We start from the raw sequence: 17,629 nt of genomic DNA on the forward strand, positions 1-17,629 counted from the left end.
GCAGTTATATGTTTGCAAACCCAGAGTTAGATCCATGAAGGGACTTATACAGCTACCTGTAGTCCCTTCCATAGTCTGCTTTGGAGCAGGGACTTGAATCCAGGTCTCCCTCATGCCCTGAAAGTACCCTAGCAACCAGCTCTTCCACTTCATATGAATAATTAAACGTTCATTGGATCAGACAGAAAGGAAAGTGAGAGATTGATTCTACTCTCTGGTGTTTAGTGTGCTTTTCTGGAATGTGAGCAAGTCAGGTTCAAAGCACTGCTGCAATAAACAGTTAATTATTTATACAAGGCAGAACTCCCTCAACTGGAAAGACTGAGAGCACTTCTCCTGAGAATATCCAATGGCTTCATCTTCATCATATATCTGTGGGATGTGGGAGACCTGACTTCCAGCTTCTGTTCCAGAGTGGGGATTTGAAAAGGGTTACCCACTGTACCAGTAACTGGATAGAAAGAAGTTGGACCTCTTTTTTCTTGTAAGAAAGGGCTAACTTGGCATAGGTGCCTTCCTACTTCCAGAAGAGGATTCAGCATGGAGAATCCTGAGTGGAGATAGGTCTTTCCCTTCAGCCCAGAGTTAGAGACTTCTAAGAGGGAGTCTTTAGGCTTCACAGCTTTCTCAGCATTTCCTCCTAGGCAGTTTAGGCAGCTCCTTGCTTAGCTTGTTGATTCTGTGGCTCTCATTCTTTGCACCTACTTCTTACCATGTATTGTATAGGGAGCATGAGCACTTATCTTAGGGACAAGGGACCCTTATGGAGCAGGTGCCTAAATGTTTAATGTGTGATTCTTTCTGAATCTAGCCCCTGGTTTCCATGATTTTATGAGTAAATTATAGTTGCATACTAAGAAATGACTGAGGCCGTTCAATGAGTTTTAATCCAATACCTAATATTGACATGGTTGGATCACTCCTCGAAGATATAGTGCAGGCCTCTGATTTGGAGAAGGAATTTGAACTTGGTTCTCCCATATTCTTGGAGAGTGACCTAATTGCTAGGCTCTTGCATGGAACAGGAGAGGAAGGCATCATCACCTTGTCCTCCTGGCTAGATGAAGCAGGTAGGGGAACACCTACTTTATGAATCCCAACAGGGCTTAGGGGCTACGCTGCTCAGTGGTGTGAGGATAAGTGGAGGTTGGCTTTCCCTTTGGGTACTGTAGGCACCTAGGGCACTTTAAAAGAAGCAGTGAGAAGGACACTCCTTTGGGTTTTCTCCCTGGATTTAGGTTCTCTCTCATTTGCTCTCCTCTGGCCCCATGAATCTTTTGGTGGTTAGGACAGTATCCTGGGAAGTGGGATATGTGGGCTTGAATCCCATGAGATTGAAGACAGCCTTTAATCAGGTGCTCTAACCACCAGGCAAAAGGAGGGTGCCATCGCTCTTCAAAAGTCAGGTGTTGTGCTTTAAGTTGCTGTCAGTTTGTCATCCTGGTTACTTATAGGTACCTCACTTCCTGGTGCTCTAGATCCCAAGGAGACAGAGACCTATATGATGCTTTGATTTTGACATCTGAGGAGGAGTGGAAATTTAGAGACACCGCTGTACCTAACATTCCCGCTAGCTTGCTGCAAATACATCCTTCCTCAGTACTTGGGCTCTCTGAATTACACTTAAGAGATGCCCATTCCCTGTATAAAGATCCCAGGTTCCTAACCCTGTTGACCTGAACAACCCCTCTAGGGCAATGTACCTAAATTTTGGATGCTGCAACACCAGAGCTGAGACTGGTTTGCATCTGACTATATGTGGAAATAACTGCTAGGAAGAGCAAATCCTTAGATTATGAACTGTTTAAGCAGAGATTTTTTTTTTATACATCTGTAAAGCACCAAGGGCAACTGTAATACTGTATAATGAATCTAAAAATATAGCAATAACATGTATGATAATTAATAGCACTGTCTCAGCCAATTGGGATTTGTTGTAATATATGCATATCCGATTGTTACTTGAGACAAATAGTTTATATTTTGTCTTCCGGCTGTGATATGCTTCCATTTGTGAAAATCCTGCCTAATCCTCCCATTACCAGACATTTATGCTTTCTAAAACAAGTTGCTGTTCATTACTTGTAGAAGAAACCCATTATTGGGGGGTTTCAAACAAGAATTTTTATTATTCTGAGTCTTTTGAGAACCTTTCATTTTTCCACTTGCTTTTCAAAAAAATATCTGGTTTATTTTCAAGTCCTTGGTGTATCTTCTCCTGTGTCACCTTATGCAGCAGCATGAGACTAGCTGTATGTTGTCCTCAGATAACCTGAAGCCACTCAGGGCCCCTGGCAGTCTATATTTCATAACAGATGCATTCAGGTGCCTTGGCTGTCCAGAGAGGTTTAAAAAGCATTTCCTTCCTGTTACTGAGCAGATGTCCAGGGGAGAGATTTAGCACAGAACTGGGAAAGCCTCGTCTATACTACAGAGTTTTGCTGGCAGAACTTTGAGCAAGTTCCAAAGCCCTTTAGTGGTGATTAAACCTTGCATTCTGCTGGCAGAAGTGCTCTGCTTCTGCCATTGTCTGGGAGCTGACAGAAGGTATGTTTAGATACTTCTGTACCTTCTACCTTCTGCCAGGGTCCCTTCAGAAATTGGGGCCTTCCCAGGATGCACCGTGTGCTCAGGTGATATAGCTGCTAAGTGGAACCATTTGGAGCCATCAAAAGCACTTGGATGCTTGCACTTATCTTTAAACCTTGTTGCTTATTTATCCTTGTTACCATTCCTGATGACCTAAAAATCCACATCTTTGGTGTTTGTGGCTCTTGGTGTCAGCAAAAAGAAATGTATAATGCTGCCAGTCTTCTTGAGATATTCTTTTATAGAGGTAAGAGTATAATTGCCATCATTAGTCTTCGTTGTCACTGCTATGAGAACAATTGTACAGTGCAAATGTTAACATACATTTCTATACACAATTTGGCCAAAATAATTTTCAGGTGACAAATCCTGACCTTACAGGCATTGTAATTCCCTGCTTTTCCACTACACATTATGTTTTTGTGTTTTCATGGCTATTCTGAAAGTAAAGGCAATAATGCTCAGTGTTCCATGAGTCTGTTTTAGTGCCCTTTAAATGACCTCTGATGCTGCCTGGGTCATTAGATTCAATATACTAATGTATCCACCTAATAGTTTCATAGACCCACTGCTCCTGAGCCTGTCCATTCAAAACACCCTTGATTACATCAGCAGTTTGCTGATGGTCTATAATATAATGGCATGGCTCCAGATTATGGAGTGTTCACGTCTGTATGCAGAAAATTGGGAGGATCCATAAACTTTTCATTAGGATATACTTAAGTCACAAGAAGATGTTTGATGAATTTCCGAGGCAGGGAACTTGCACTTGATCTACCCTGTTCTTGTCAGTCATTTTGAATTACTAGAGAGCTAATTCAGTTAGCTAAAACTGTCAAACAATATATCTGACTCTATTAAAATACCATATTTCACAGTGTATAAATTGAGTTTTGAAGCCCAATTCTTAACTCTTAAAATTCAACCTTGACTTTATACACTGTATCACCATCCCCTGTGAGTGGTGCCAGGCTCCATGATCAGGTGGCACAGCCCAGACAGCACCACTCACAGGGGATGGGGGTGTACCAGCTGAACGCCGAGCCTGGCCCTGTCTGCTGCAAGCAGTGCTGCCAAACTCTAAGCCCAGCCTTATTCCCTGTGAGTGGCACCAGGCTTAGCACTCAGCTGGTGCAGCTGGACTCGTCACTCAGCAGCGCCGCTCACAGTGGATGGGGCTAGGCTCTGTGCCCAGCTGGCACAACTTAGGCAGCACCATTCACAGGGGATGGGGGCATGCCAGCCTAGTGCCCAGTCCAGCATAGCTCAAAGAGGATGGGGATGGGAACAGGGGTGGGGCAAGGCTCAGCGCTTGCCTGGCATAGCCCCATCCCCTGTGAGCACCACTGCCTGGGCTGTGCCAGCCAAGCAGGGGCCAGTATAAGTTGACTCCATATTTCTGGTCCAAAAAGTTAGGTCAATTTATGCACCAGATCTAGACATTCTGGACTTTTTGGATCAGAAAAATGGGGTTGATTTATACAGTGTATCGACATATACACCAGGAAATACAGTAAATGGCATTCAAGACCCGTTGGATCTTTGTACCTAGAAACTAACAATAGGAATATCTGGAAAAAATGCCTCCTGAAATGGTTGTGCAGTATATTTTTAACAGCAGTAAATACTAGAAATTGGATCCACCATATTTCAGAGCAGAGTAAACAACAGTGAACCATTTTTTTCTTTTGGCGCTTATACAGACTATCAGAGAAGTAATGTTCTTTTCCCAAACTGCCTAACTGTGGGTGTGTCTACACGTTCATTAATGTGCCTTTGCTACTGCGCATTAAGTTTAGTACTGTAATATGAGGTACTAGATAAAGGTACAGTAGCCACACTAATGCACAGTAGCTGCACTAATGCGCAGTGGCAATTTTTGTGATGCTTAATACGCAGTAGACTAATTCTACTGCATATTAGCACTTTTTTGCCGTGACATATTAATGTGCAGTAGAACAGTCCACTGCATATTAAGGCTCTTATGCACCCCAGGGCCATCCTTTGCGGGGGTGTATCAGGGTGACTGCCCTGAGCCCTGCACTTTGGGGGCCCTGCAGGACCAGGTGGAGTGGTCGTGTTGATTCTGTGCCACCACCGCCGGCTTTGCGTCCGGCCACTCGGCACCCCTCACCCCCCACCGCCAAATCTCTCACTGGCTTCCCTGCTCAGGTCATCTCTGTGTGCCCTATATTTCTACATGAAAGATCATTAAGAATTCAAAGAAATACTTATGGTTTATATAAATACTTTAAAAATGTGTTATGTGTATTTAGACAGTTAGAATATTATTTTGATTAAACATAACTATTTATTAAAATATTATTTTAAACCATACTCCCTGTGTGCGTATATGCAAACATTTCCATTTCTCTCTTTATATATATGCTTACACAGATACTTCTCTCTCATACAATATAGTGGAACCAATTTATAGTGAAGTCAGGGTTGTCAGTGACTTTGCTGCTGACCTTATTATGCTGCTTTTGTAGAAAACCTTCCTGGTTAGAGAACACAGCACCTTCCATTCAAATGGACCACACGGAAGGCCCACCCTTAATTTGTTGTCTGATTTAGCCTCAAGGGAAAGTCCTCCTAACTATAGAGCAGGGGGGAGAGGCTGTTTCTCTTCAGAACAACAACTCAGTGGTGCTGTGGCATATACTGTACACTTAATCTAAGACACATTTTGTAAAAAACCTCAAGTTATATCCAACATATGGTAGAAGATCATAATGTTAAGACTTTAAGTTGAACCAGATATACAGTTGGAGGTGGATCTATCATAATCTGGCAACGTTTTCTTTTACTGGTCAACTTTAACAAGTGTAGAAAGGAATTAAAACACAGAGCACAAACTTCAATGATGTGCTGGAGGGGCACTGTGAGGACTGCGAGGAGCCCTGTATTAAAATTCTGCCACCAGGCTGACAGGGAGCTTAGGATGATTCTCCACCTCTGATGTAGCTCAGAGCTCAGTCTCCTTGTAGCCCAATCCTGTTAAACAAGCCCTGCATGAAATGGGCTCAAAATACAGCTGAAACACAATATTTTGGGTTCAGTCCAATTGCACCAAATATCAGGTGTTTAAATAAAATAATTCCTTGGAGAGGCCACCAAAAGTGTTGCTATGCCCCTTTCCCTTGCTTCATTTTCTACAGTTTGAACAACACACTATAATTTGAGCCTACTTTTCATTCCTATAGAGACCCTTTACTGTGCACGGTAAAGTTCCTTTAAAGTGGGTGGGTCCTCTGTGCCTTTTTCAAAAACATTACCATCATGTGTACTTAATATGGGTTTAATCATCACATGGTTCTGCCTCTCCTCCCCTTTTCTCTGATTACCAGCAGCATTTTGCCTAAGTGGGAAAATACATAGATTGCCCTGTCTACCACCTGTCCTCTTCCACACTCCTGGGACATGGGAACTGATTACAGGAGAAAAAGAAAATGTTTACAAGAGCTCCTTGTTCAAATATTAAGGACACTTCATTAATAAAATGTGTTACCTTTCTGAATTGGACTGGGAGAAAAAGTAAAACAAATCAAGCTAAAGAAACAGGTGCAAAACTGGAGTGCAAAACAAGCAAACAGTTTTAGAGGAGCATATTTACCTAGAATCTCAACTATACAATTACTAAATGATAATGTTATTGGCCCCAATCCTACAAAAACACATAAAACTGCCCAAATCAGTGGGCCATTTCATCAGAATAGTATTCCACATACAGAGCTGTCTCTAGGGGTGTGCAGGGTCTGGGGCATATAAGCCTGTGTGGGGCCTGGGGGTGAAGGGGGCGACCACCCGCAGAAACCAGTGGCAGTGTTGGCAGCAGTGGGGTGACTTGCAGAAGCTGCCAGCGGCATTGGGAAGGGGGTGGCAACCACCTGCAGAAGTTGCTGCTGCTGGCGGGGCTGCAGCAGGGTCTGTATGACACTGTTCACAAGGCCCCCCAAAGTGCGGGACCCAGGGCGGTTGCCCCAATTCGCTCCCCGCTAGGGACGGCTCTGTCCACATATGATTGAGAATTTTTAGGATCAGGGATTATGCCTTAAAATTAGAAATGGCTCCCACATGCTGAATTTGCAAAGCCTCCAGTGTTGTGCTACAAACATGGTTTTAGCCAGGATGAACCTCAGATCTGGATTACAAATGGTTTCAAATGTTGTAATAGTTCAGGATGTCTGGGCCAAACTCTTCTACTTTAATTTGGGCCCAGTTTTCTTTAAAGTGTAAAAAAAAACCCCACTTGCTTGCAGGGAATCAGAAGGTCCATATACTACAAAATATATTATTCTGGACAGATTACAAAGAAATAATTAACAGGTGTGATATTCCTGAAAAAAAACACCTTTTCCCAGCTTCTCTTTTAGACAGTCTTCATGATTAGAATATGTTTAAAGAAAATATAGCTGTAAGTGTTCTTTCTCCTTATATTACTGTATTTATTTCTAATTAATAAGGATGTTTTTATATTTCTAAATGTTTCTTCTTAAATACTGAACTAAACATTTGGGGCCAAGTGCTTAAAAACTATTTTATGAAATAAAAGGATTTAAAAAAAACCCACAGAAAGGTATGTCCAGTTGTTGCATGGTTTTACCCAACCCTGCTCACAACACATAGTGAAATGAACAGTGTATATTTACCCCTTCAAAACCATTACAAATTCCATCCTCTCAACAGCTGGTGTGTAAGTGCATGTGTGGGCACACTGGTGCACGTGCACACTCATACACACACACACACACACACACACACACACACAAAATGCCTTCTGGAAGGCATTCTGTTGTCAGACTTAAATGGTTTGGCTATATTTGACTGTTTTGTTAGGACCAACATATTGAAGCAAATATCTGACACTGGGCTGAAAGTGATTTTTCTACAATGGAAAAGAGAAGCTGTAAAAATGACATCTCCTGCCAAAAGAAATTCACCCACATTGTCCATAAATGATGATGATTATTCCGTTTTTCCCCTCCAGTGGTTCTCTAAAATATGATAGCCATGGATCTTAAGACTAGGTTCTCATAATTACTTTTATATGGGGACTTGTATGAGTATCATAGAATCATAGAAAAAAAACTGGAAGGCACCTCCAGAGGTCATCTAGTCCAATCCCCTGCCTGAGGGGATCATCCCTATATGGACATGTTCTATGTGTTATGTGAAAGAAATACTGGTAATTACAAATTTAAAAAATCATGATAACTTCATTGAAGAAATGGCCAGATTCCATCTTCCTAGGCTGGTCTCTGGTAGCCTCTCACTCTAATGTGACCTACTCAGAAAGCTATCAGACTCACATAGCTCTAGATAAGATTTCAGTGAGGGGCCAAGCTGCTCCCCATTGCACAGTAGCTTTGTAATTCTCCTATGTGACCGTGTACCTGGAGGTTTACTTTACTGCTACTACATGTTGGCCTAAGGGCCCTGTGTGAACGTAAACTAGGAAGGTGGATTTTTCTGATGTTTATAAATTACTTAAAATATATTTGTATTTATAAGGACTTATCCTAGACATTTCTGTGAGCAGGTGCGTATTTGCCAAAGCTGAAATTGTATCCTACCTCTATTTTATTGCATGCTTTGGAAACTAAACAGGTTTCAGTTATATTAATAGGTATAAGACAGAACCAGCCCATAATAAAAGACAGAAAAATCCCTAATCCAGTGAAATACCACTGGTATAGAGTGAAGATAGCACAAACTTTTTAAATTATGAAAGATATTATTTAAAAGTAACCTTGAAATAGATTTCTTCAAAATGGACTTTGTCATATATTCTTTATTTATAATGCATGAGAGAATTCTAAAAATATTTTTCTGTAATATTAAGCCTGATTCTCACCGAATTTGCTAAAGAACTTCCTAGAACTCTGAGGCTGGGTACATTGAGATCTCAGACCTTTATTAGAGGGAGAATGACGGTGGATATTTAAGACATTCTTTCTCCAAAGTGTTTATTATGCATCAGGATATAATTAATTGTGTTTCTGTTTTCTTATACCTCAACAAAAAACTTTCAGACTTCTTAACTACATCACAAGATACAAAAAGCACAAATTCATTTTACATTTTCTTTGCAGGTTATCTTATAATAAAAATATTAAGACCCTTTAAATAAAACTGAATAGGTGGAAACACTTAGAATATTGACTATCAGAATACTGTTATCAAGAAACCGGGCAGATTTTTTTCTTTTAATTCTTTCTTCCTTTTAGAGTAGATATTTTGGGACTTGATTTATTACTAAGTAACAATGGCATAAACCTTGTGGTACTCTAGTGAAGTTCCCAGAATTATGTTAGTAAAGGTAGAATACAGAAGAAGGGAATCTGTATAATTTTGTCTTACATAAAAGAGGTTAGAAGAAGACACAATAGTGTTCTCTTGTATTAAGGTGAAACCTTTAAAATTATTTAATCTGTAAGAATCCTCTTGTGAAAATCTTTAATAACATAAGCAGCAATCAGGTGAAAGTTGCCTAATTTTTTGGTTAAAAGCCTTTTCATTATTTCATATTGGTTTGATGTATTTTTTGCTTCTCTCATTTGGATAGAGAAATATCTGCCAGTGGCCCTTGCAGATGTCCAGGTTGATCAGTGTTCCATTGTGCTAGGCACTGTACAAAAGCATAGTAAAAGACAGTCTTTGATGTTAATGCAAATTTAAGACCAGACACAAATTAAGTGTATAATGAATCTGAATTGAAAGCAGATCAGAGCAGAATGACTAATTGTAGCTGAGCTGTTCCTCTACTTGATAGAATATTTAATTTCCAGGGGAAATATAGAGAGATTTTTTTCAGTGTCCTGCAACCTCATAGTTTTTTGTCCTATTTTCAATAATCCACTGATTGAATCATTTCCACTGCTGGGTTTTCTCTGTCTACTAATATGAAAACACCGGGGAAAACAATGTTTGCAGCTGCCCAAAGGAACAGTTTAGTTTTTTTTTTTACATTTATTTTCACACTTTCAAGCCTTCCTACTGTACTCATTTTTGGTAGTTTGTTACACTTTTCTAAAGCCATGTGCTTCAAGGATGCCAAAACACATTGATTAACTTTGAAACTTGGATTACATGCAACAGATCTCTGAAAAAAAATATATACCAGCTTTCTGGTTATAATTGTGCTGTAAAAATATAATTAACATATTGAATAAATGGTACACAAATTCTGCAGTGCACAGGATGTTTGGATAAGCACGTGTCTGACCTTGGGTGGGGGGTATATTTTTAGAAACATTAATACTTACATTTATGCCAAGCCAAGCTCATGATCCTATAGCTAAACTGTTGCTGAGGAGAGGTAAACTTTTAAGAGCTCTGAGATTTTGCTGAAAAAACAGATTGAGGAAGAAAGGTGTAGGGCTGTTACTTGTGAAATATATATTTCCAGAGAAGAACCTGAGAAAGAAAGGAAATAAGAGGTGCTTGTCAGAGGCCATGTCAGAGGCCTTGTTAAAAAGCCATTCTTGTGAAATTTTGACTATTAAAGACTTTAATTAATAACCAAAAAGTTTTTTGGAGGCAGCAGCGAAACAGATACTTGAGATACTTACTGCTCAGGGACATGGAGCCGACACTTTAAATAGACCACGTTCATATGCAAAACAAACAAAAATGCAAATAAATGCCGGAGAGAGGCACAGAGCACATGACTAAGTACTACAGTTAATCAAGGAAGGAAGCAGTTTACAGAAAACAAAAAGGGAAAGGAAAACATATGCCAAACAATGAACAATGGCAGTGATGTGGCAGCTGGCATAAGAATAGAAAATGAACTGCATTTGCAAAGCCGCTGCAGAAATGTACAAAGGAGGAAAATGCAGGGGTTCCAGTTTGAATGCAAGAACTTTTGACATGAAGGGGAAAAGCTGTTTAAGAATACATAAAAAAGATGCGGCAAACTCAAAACTAAGGCAAACAAAACTATGCACAAATGGTCCACACATGATATGCAGATTAAACACGGGAACACAAATAAGCATAAAAGTAGAACCTGACATAAAGTTATTCAGAAAAGTAGAAAGATTCAGCAATCAAGGTGAGATCACAAACTTACGGAACGGGACAAAAGCCAGCCTGAGCAATTATGGACTATCCCCTAGTTACCAGGACAAACAGGAGAATGAGAGGTTTGTATGTTTATGCCAAGGCCAGCAGTCAGTCACGTAGGTGAAGTGCTGGGCCTAGATTGTCTGGGACATAACTATAACTATGGTAACAAACTTGAAGGTTTGTTCTGTGTACAGGAAAGGGTTTTCTGTGAGGACCCTGAAGATGCAGCGATGGCAGGACATGCAGTCGGTCATGTATATCATCCAAAATGTTCCATAATCCTTGGAAAAAAAACCCAACTAGTTGAGCTATAAAACATGACAGCAGATGGCATTATTAGTAGAATCAAAGAATTTACAGGCTGAGCTGATTTCTTAGTAACTGCAGGGAAGAAAGGGGGCAGACTCAGACTTTGCATTGACCCCAAGAAGCTGAACAAGAACATTAAAAGGAAACATTTCCACTTGCTCACAAGTAACAACATGTGTGCAGAGATGGCAGGAGCCAAATTCCTCAGCAAATTAGTTGCATTGGCAGGGCTTTGGCAGATTCCCCTGGACACAGAAAGCTGCAAGATTTGCATTTTCAATAAACTGTTTGGCAGATGCTGCCTTTTGGCATATGTTTGGTATCAGAAGTGTTTCAGTGCACAGCATCCCACATGCCTGAAAGGTCGTTGCTGTCGCATCACAGTGGAAATGATTGTTGTGTACTTTTCATGTGAACTTCAGACATAAAATGACTAATTTTGGGGGTGCAAGTTTGGAACGCAATCCTGGGGCCCTCCATAAAACTCCAGAATCAGAAGCAGTCTAGACTTCTGGTCAGTACAACTGCCTAGCTCAGCACTGTAAGCAGGAGAAATAGCCCAGATATAGTTACACTGTTTCCTTCTGGGAAGGTAGTCAGTCCACAGACAGCTACCTCCTGAACTGGAAGCAGTTACATTCGCACAGTGCCAAGCAGCATGATGACATCTTGTCTGCCTGGAGTCACACAGCAGTATCAGAAAGAGTGAGAGGGAAGCAGGTAAGCTGATCTGGGATCAATTATTCAGAATTGGAACAAAAGTCCTGTTTCAGAAAATCTCTGGGGAAAGAGCCCTAAAATTGGGGCTGTCCTGGAAAATTTAAGACATTTGTCATTTTACCCTGAAATTATTGAACACTGCAGCCCATCAGACCTACAGCCACTAGTCAGACAGGAGAGAACCACTAGCAACAATATTGCTCAATCAGCAACCCACTGACCAACCTGGGTTCAGTTCCCTGTTCCACCGCCGACTTGTGTGTGACACCAAGCAGGCCATCCAGGGCATGCGTGTACCCTAACAATGGCATATCTCAACTAGGATGGGCCTGAACCAACCTCAGCCACATGCTCCAAACCTGGAAATACATTGTTGATCCCCTGGATCATCCCCAAAGGTTGCTTTCAGGTGTCTCAGAGACTGAGGTCTTGGGAGTGGCTATTGGAAACAGCCTCATAGCATCTTCACTGGTGCATTGTTGATCTTGGAGCATGCATGTAGGCATTGCTGGGTTGGGTATACTTGAGGCTGGCCTGGCCATGCTGTTGCTGCCATGGTGTAGCTTAGTCTCCCTGTGCCTTAGTTCCCTGTCTGCCAAGTGGATGTAGCAGCACTTCCCAACATATTTGCACGGATCAATACAGTAAATAGCACGAAGGGCTCAGATAGTGTGGTCCCAGGGGTCATATATAAAGCCAGCAAGGCTATGAGAGTTTCAACCAGGACATGTATACTGCTCTAGTACAATGCCATCCAGTGCTACACTGGGGTAAGTCATACAAGCTCTGCACATGCTACCTCCTGACCCAGGCTTAGTGTCACACTGCAAGTGCACCAAAGAGTACTGCTGAGAGGCACTGGCTTCTCAGTGTGCACCCAGCATCCCATGATGGCAGCTCCACTATACAATGTTTAGGAGGCAGACCACGGAGAGTGGGGGCAGCATCCCTTAGCATGGCATTTTCCAGTGTCATACTAGAGCAGCTTAATGTTCTCAGAGCTAAAAATAGGCATTTTTCTGAGACAAAATTTTAAACTGAAAAAAATCAGGATTTTTTCAGTTGCTTTGAGACACTGCGACTGTGTTTTACAAACTAGGACCATGATGGCCAAACCAGGATGTTTGGTAGCTCCAGGACACCTAAGTATCACAGAGAAATATAGTGCTCCTGCTATAGCTTTCCAATGCGAAACAGAATCCCCAGCAGCTGATTGCAGACATTTAATCAGCTGCACCTCTTACAAATAGAAATATGCTCTGTGACTTTCCCACACCACTGCAATACTCATAAATACTGAGGGTCAGCTCTTCAGCTGGTATGAATCCATGTAGTGGCCTCCAGGGCTATGCCAATTTACCAGCTGAAGGCCTAGCCCCAAAAGCACTTCAAGTTAGGCTTTTGTTAGATAAAAACATGTTGGTCAAGAAGCTAAATTAGCTGAATGCAACATGGGTGGATTCCATAGGGTCTGCCCCTCTCTCACGACTCCCCAAAGGCTGAGGATCTAAGAGTGGTATTAGCCTGTTAGTCTGTGTTCCTGTTCTCCATTATCATAGACTTATTTGCCAGACACCTTCCCCTTGTCCCCTCATAGTCTTTGCCCCTCAGAGACCAATTGGCTGCCTCTTGATTTGGACTTTGCTAGCTGATTCATTGCTGCCAGTTTAATTCTGTCTGCCCTCCCTGCCTCACCAGGCTACCAGTATCAGCTCTGCCACACTCCCTTTCCTTGTCTATCTGGTACACAGTTGCTTTTTTCTGCTCATGAAAGGCAATAACTGCACTGTCAGAAACTGTTTGCCTTTAGTAAAAATCAGTCATGAACAGCAAACATTCACAAAATCTGTATGGCTCAAGTGTCATGTTAGTTCAGCTCCCATGGACTTTACTGCTGTGCACTGACAACTCCTGGATACCAAAGTGCTCCTTGTCTCGTGAATGAAGGAGTAGCAGTGGCAGACTCCCCTGTGCTGCCCTCCCAAGTTACCCAACCTTCTGCGACCACCAAGGGAAGGGAGTAAATCAGTCTCCATGCCCATATAGTCTCTGGTCTCTTTGCTGAGGCTGCCAATTAGTACCAGCAGTTTTTGTGATGTGGACACCTGTCTGCTAGGAACTGTGCTGAACTCACCAACTCATTTCACACAGGTCATCGAACAGCCACTACATGGTAATAACTTTTGGTCACTACCAACTCAGGCTGCAATCGAACCAGTGACCTAGAGGTGAAAGGCTGTATATCCCATTACCAATCTGCTAAACCAGCCCATCTTCCTATTACTGCAATTTTAATTAACTGAGCCAATGACATGAAAGCTGAAGGGAGGGGGAGATGAGCGAGGAAGCAAGAACACATTGGCTTTTACACAAGGTTTGTTTCTGCTTTCTGTGGAATAACCTTACTCCAGGCAGCACCCCACACTCCCTGTGGGACCATCACTGCACTGCAAGTCAGCACCAGACTAAACCAGTCAGGGTTCATTAACAACTAATGAGGTCTGATTCTGCCCCCCACAAGTCAATGTCATATTCTGATTGACTTCAGCAGAGTATGCATTTCACCCTAGATCTCCAAGTTATGCTCTTTCCCTGAAGCAGAATGCACAAAATTAGAAGCAGCTCCAAAATCCTGATTTGGGTTCCGTTTTTAAACATTACCCTAAGTTCCAGTGTTCCTGTGTCTGGAGCTTTGATGAGACCAAAATCTAAAAAGGGAAGCATGTCTTTGAGCATCTGTCTCAAGGATGTACTCAGTGAGCACTGAATCCTAGGGCTGGGAGAGATCTCAAGGATAATCGAGTGACTTCTAGTCCAACCCCAACCTCAAATGCAGGATATGTTATTCCAAAGCCAGCCCAGAGAAATGCCTATCGAGCCTCCTTCTGAAAACCCCTGAGAAAGGAGATTCTATAGCTTCCCTATGAAGCCTGTTCCATTGTCCTTTTGTTCTTAGTTAGGAAGATGAAATCTCAGGAAAAATGAAATCTGTTTTGCTGTCACTTAAACCCACTTCTTTATACCTTACCCTACCCTCTGTGGCAGGGAGGTGAAAAAGGCAGAAAAGAATCTTTTATGTCACTATCAGATGGGCAAGTGGTCTGAGCTAACATAAGCCTATGGAATGGCTTCATACACGTTACAACAGTTTGAACAAAACATTCGGCTGCTTTAATGGCAAAGGGCAACTCCAGCTGTGGAAATAAAATAGAAAATTGTGGCCTCTCTGTAAGGCTTTAACAACCGTGCTTTTTTTATTTCCACATCTTCCTCCTCTGCTCCTTCCAGTGGGTTTTGGCTGAAAATCTTCTCTGTTAGCTAGGACTACTGGGGAAAGGTGGCAAGCAACTACTGTTTCTCAGTTGCAATCATGCTATTAGCACCCACTGCTTCTTGTACTGTGAGAAACTTTGAAGCTTTCCTTTGGTCTCTATGTGACCGTGCAAATCACTTGAATGATGTGTGCAGCCTCTGTGGATTCAAAAACAGATGATTCTAGAGCGTGTCATGACCCCTGTACTATCTTGTCCTCTCCCTGCAAGCAGGTCCTGCAGTCCTAAGGGAACTGCCATGGCAGAATCTTGCTGAATAATGCAGATGTTAGTACTACAGCTCCAGCTCCAAATGTTTCCTTATTAGGGCTCAGGTATTAGCAGTCACCTATTCCACCTTGAGCACTGCAGTGCAATGTTCCTTTTTCTGCACATGCAGCTGACAAGTCATTGCTTTGGGCTGTTTTCTATGAATGTGTCTTGGATAATTATCCACTCCTGTCTAATCCCATAATACAAAACACAGGCAAGACCACTCTAAAACACAGCAACAAGCAGCTCCTTGGGGTCCAGCTTCACAACTCCACCACTCACAGCCTGTTCCTATCTCCAGCCGTGCAACCAGAGGGAGGGGGCAGCTCACAGCTTGATTCCAATCTCCAGCTGCCTGCAAAACTCTCTCTTTGCTTGGGGCCTCACACGCTGTCAGGCAAACCCTGAATACTGTACAGCAAGCACTCAATTGAAAGCTCTCAACTCATCATACTGATGAGTGTCTTTGATTCTCTCTCAAGCAGAGCTTGCCATGTCATTCCAGATGCTTTACATGTGTAATTTGTCTAACAGGTCTAGAAAAAATATAATGAAGGGAAACCATGGCTAAAACCATGCCTTTAATTATACCTGTGGTTAGGATGGGAAGAAAAGTATTCATCGTTCTTCCAGACATTCTTCTGTGCCTCTCTCACTTTCCTCAGACGCTGCTAGGGATGCCTCAAACCGTCCCCAGTTTCTTTCTTTCTTTCTCTTTCTATTTAAAACCTTCGTATCATTTGCTCTTTAATATTGACCAGTTTTCCTCCAGTTTAATTTTTGTCCTCACTCGGCTGCCTTCTCCCGGTTCTCTCTGAATTGTCTTTCTTCCGGCTTCTCACTAATCATCTCACAGTCCTATTTAATTTGCAGAAAGATGAACTGTGATTTTGCAGCATAGTTCCCCTGCGTTCCATGGCATCCTGGTACAGAAAACCAGAGATTCTATGGCAGTATCATTTAAAATACCTCAAAATGGAGGTTTTGGTGAATTAAACATGGGCATCATAGTACAGTTTCAGTGTGGTTGCATTGGCTGTTTATTTGATATTAAATTCCATTTATTTTATGGTCTTCAGGTATTTTAGCTTTAAATATACTTCAGATTTTAGTACATAAAATGCATAATAGCATGAGAGATGTCAGGGAGAAAGTCAAAAGTTTCTGGCACCTGCCTAATAGACAGGTCAGACTTTTGATATCTGAAAGGTGTGGGAGATTGTTTGGGATTGTGGAATAAACTTGTTAGCTGGATGTTTTTGCTAAGGTATTCACCACCTAAGGAGTTAATAATATTGGGACAGATTTTAGGTTTCAGATTCAATAAATCTGTGGGATGAATGAAGCCGTTCACCCCTCAGTGTTGTGTTCCAGCCTGCCAGTAAACTCGGCAGGACAACAATTTACACTCTGTTCCTGTTTTTAATAATTTGTTTTTTGTACCCATTATAATTAGAAAATTGTATTATACTTACAAGTGAAAGCCTAGATTTTGGAGCACATTTCTTATACAATGGGCAGCTTCCACAGCAAATGCCACAGCTGGAATCACAGAACACGGGGCTTTGTTTGCAACACCCTTATACTTCTTACTCATTTGGACAGGCACAAAGTAGCTGGGTGATATGCCAGGATACTGCTGTACAAATGCATGCCATGGAAGGCATCCCTCTTTCCTAGTATTCCCAGACACCCTCTACTACCACACATACATACCACAGACTTTCAGAAGCACCTCAGGCTCAGATCCTCAGAAGGTACCTGGGCTCCTACCAGGAGTTGGAGGTTTAAATACAACTGAGAATCTAGACCACTGACTTCACTTTGGTGTAAAATTTCATGGCCAATGCTGAAAGCCATTCACTACTGCAGTGGCAGACCCCAGGATCTGCCAGTGTGCAGAAGGAGAGTTAGTACAATGCCACTTCTGAATGCTGATGAGCAATCCTGGTCTGTGGTAGTTGGTGTCAGTTATTGGGCATCTCTACTGGGTTGGGGTCCTTGAACACGAAGTTTGATATTGCTCTTTTACAGTCACTGTGCAAAAGGAGTTTTTGTACTGGTCATGGGAGTCCATGGTGGCTCTAAGTAGCCTGATGAAGAATAGATCTCTGGAAAGAAGCTTGCATCATACTTCCATGTTTCCTTTTCTAAATTCCTGTAGGAAGTTCCTACACAAAGCCCAGTTACTTAAGCTTTGGGCTGGGAGGGGTAAAATTCATCCCAATGAGCATGAAATGATATGGTCACAAGAAGAACACAGGTGCTACCTAATTAAATGTGAGTTTCATTAACATACCTGGTATCTTGGCAAAACACAGACTGGAAAAAGGGCTTGCAGTGAAATCCCTCCA

The 17,629-nt window shown here is 41.9% G+C and overlaps 1 long non-coding RNA gene across 1 annotated transcript; it reads left to right on the forward strand.

The window, feature by feature from the left end:
* Positions 1-6,319: 6,319 nt before the first annotated feature.
* On the forward strand, positions 6,320-15,040 carry LOC109298245. Its single transcript, XR_002097555.1, has 3 exons — positions 6,320-6,379; positions 14,980-14,982; positions 15,029-15,040. It is a non-coding gene; the product is annotated as an uncharacterized LOC109298245 (long non-coding RNA).
* Positions 15,041-17,629: the final 2,589 nt, after the last annotated feature.

The sequence above is a fragment of the Gavialis gangeticus genome, unplaced genomic scaffold (genome assembly GCF_001723915.1).
Source record: "Gavialis gangeticus isolate Ggan-Ray unplaced genomic scaffold, GavGan_comp1, whole genome shotgun sequence".
NCBI lineage: Eukaryota > Metazoa > Chordata > Crocodylia > Gavialidae > Gavialis > Gavialis gangeticus.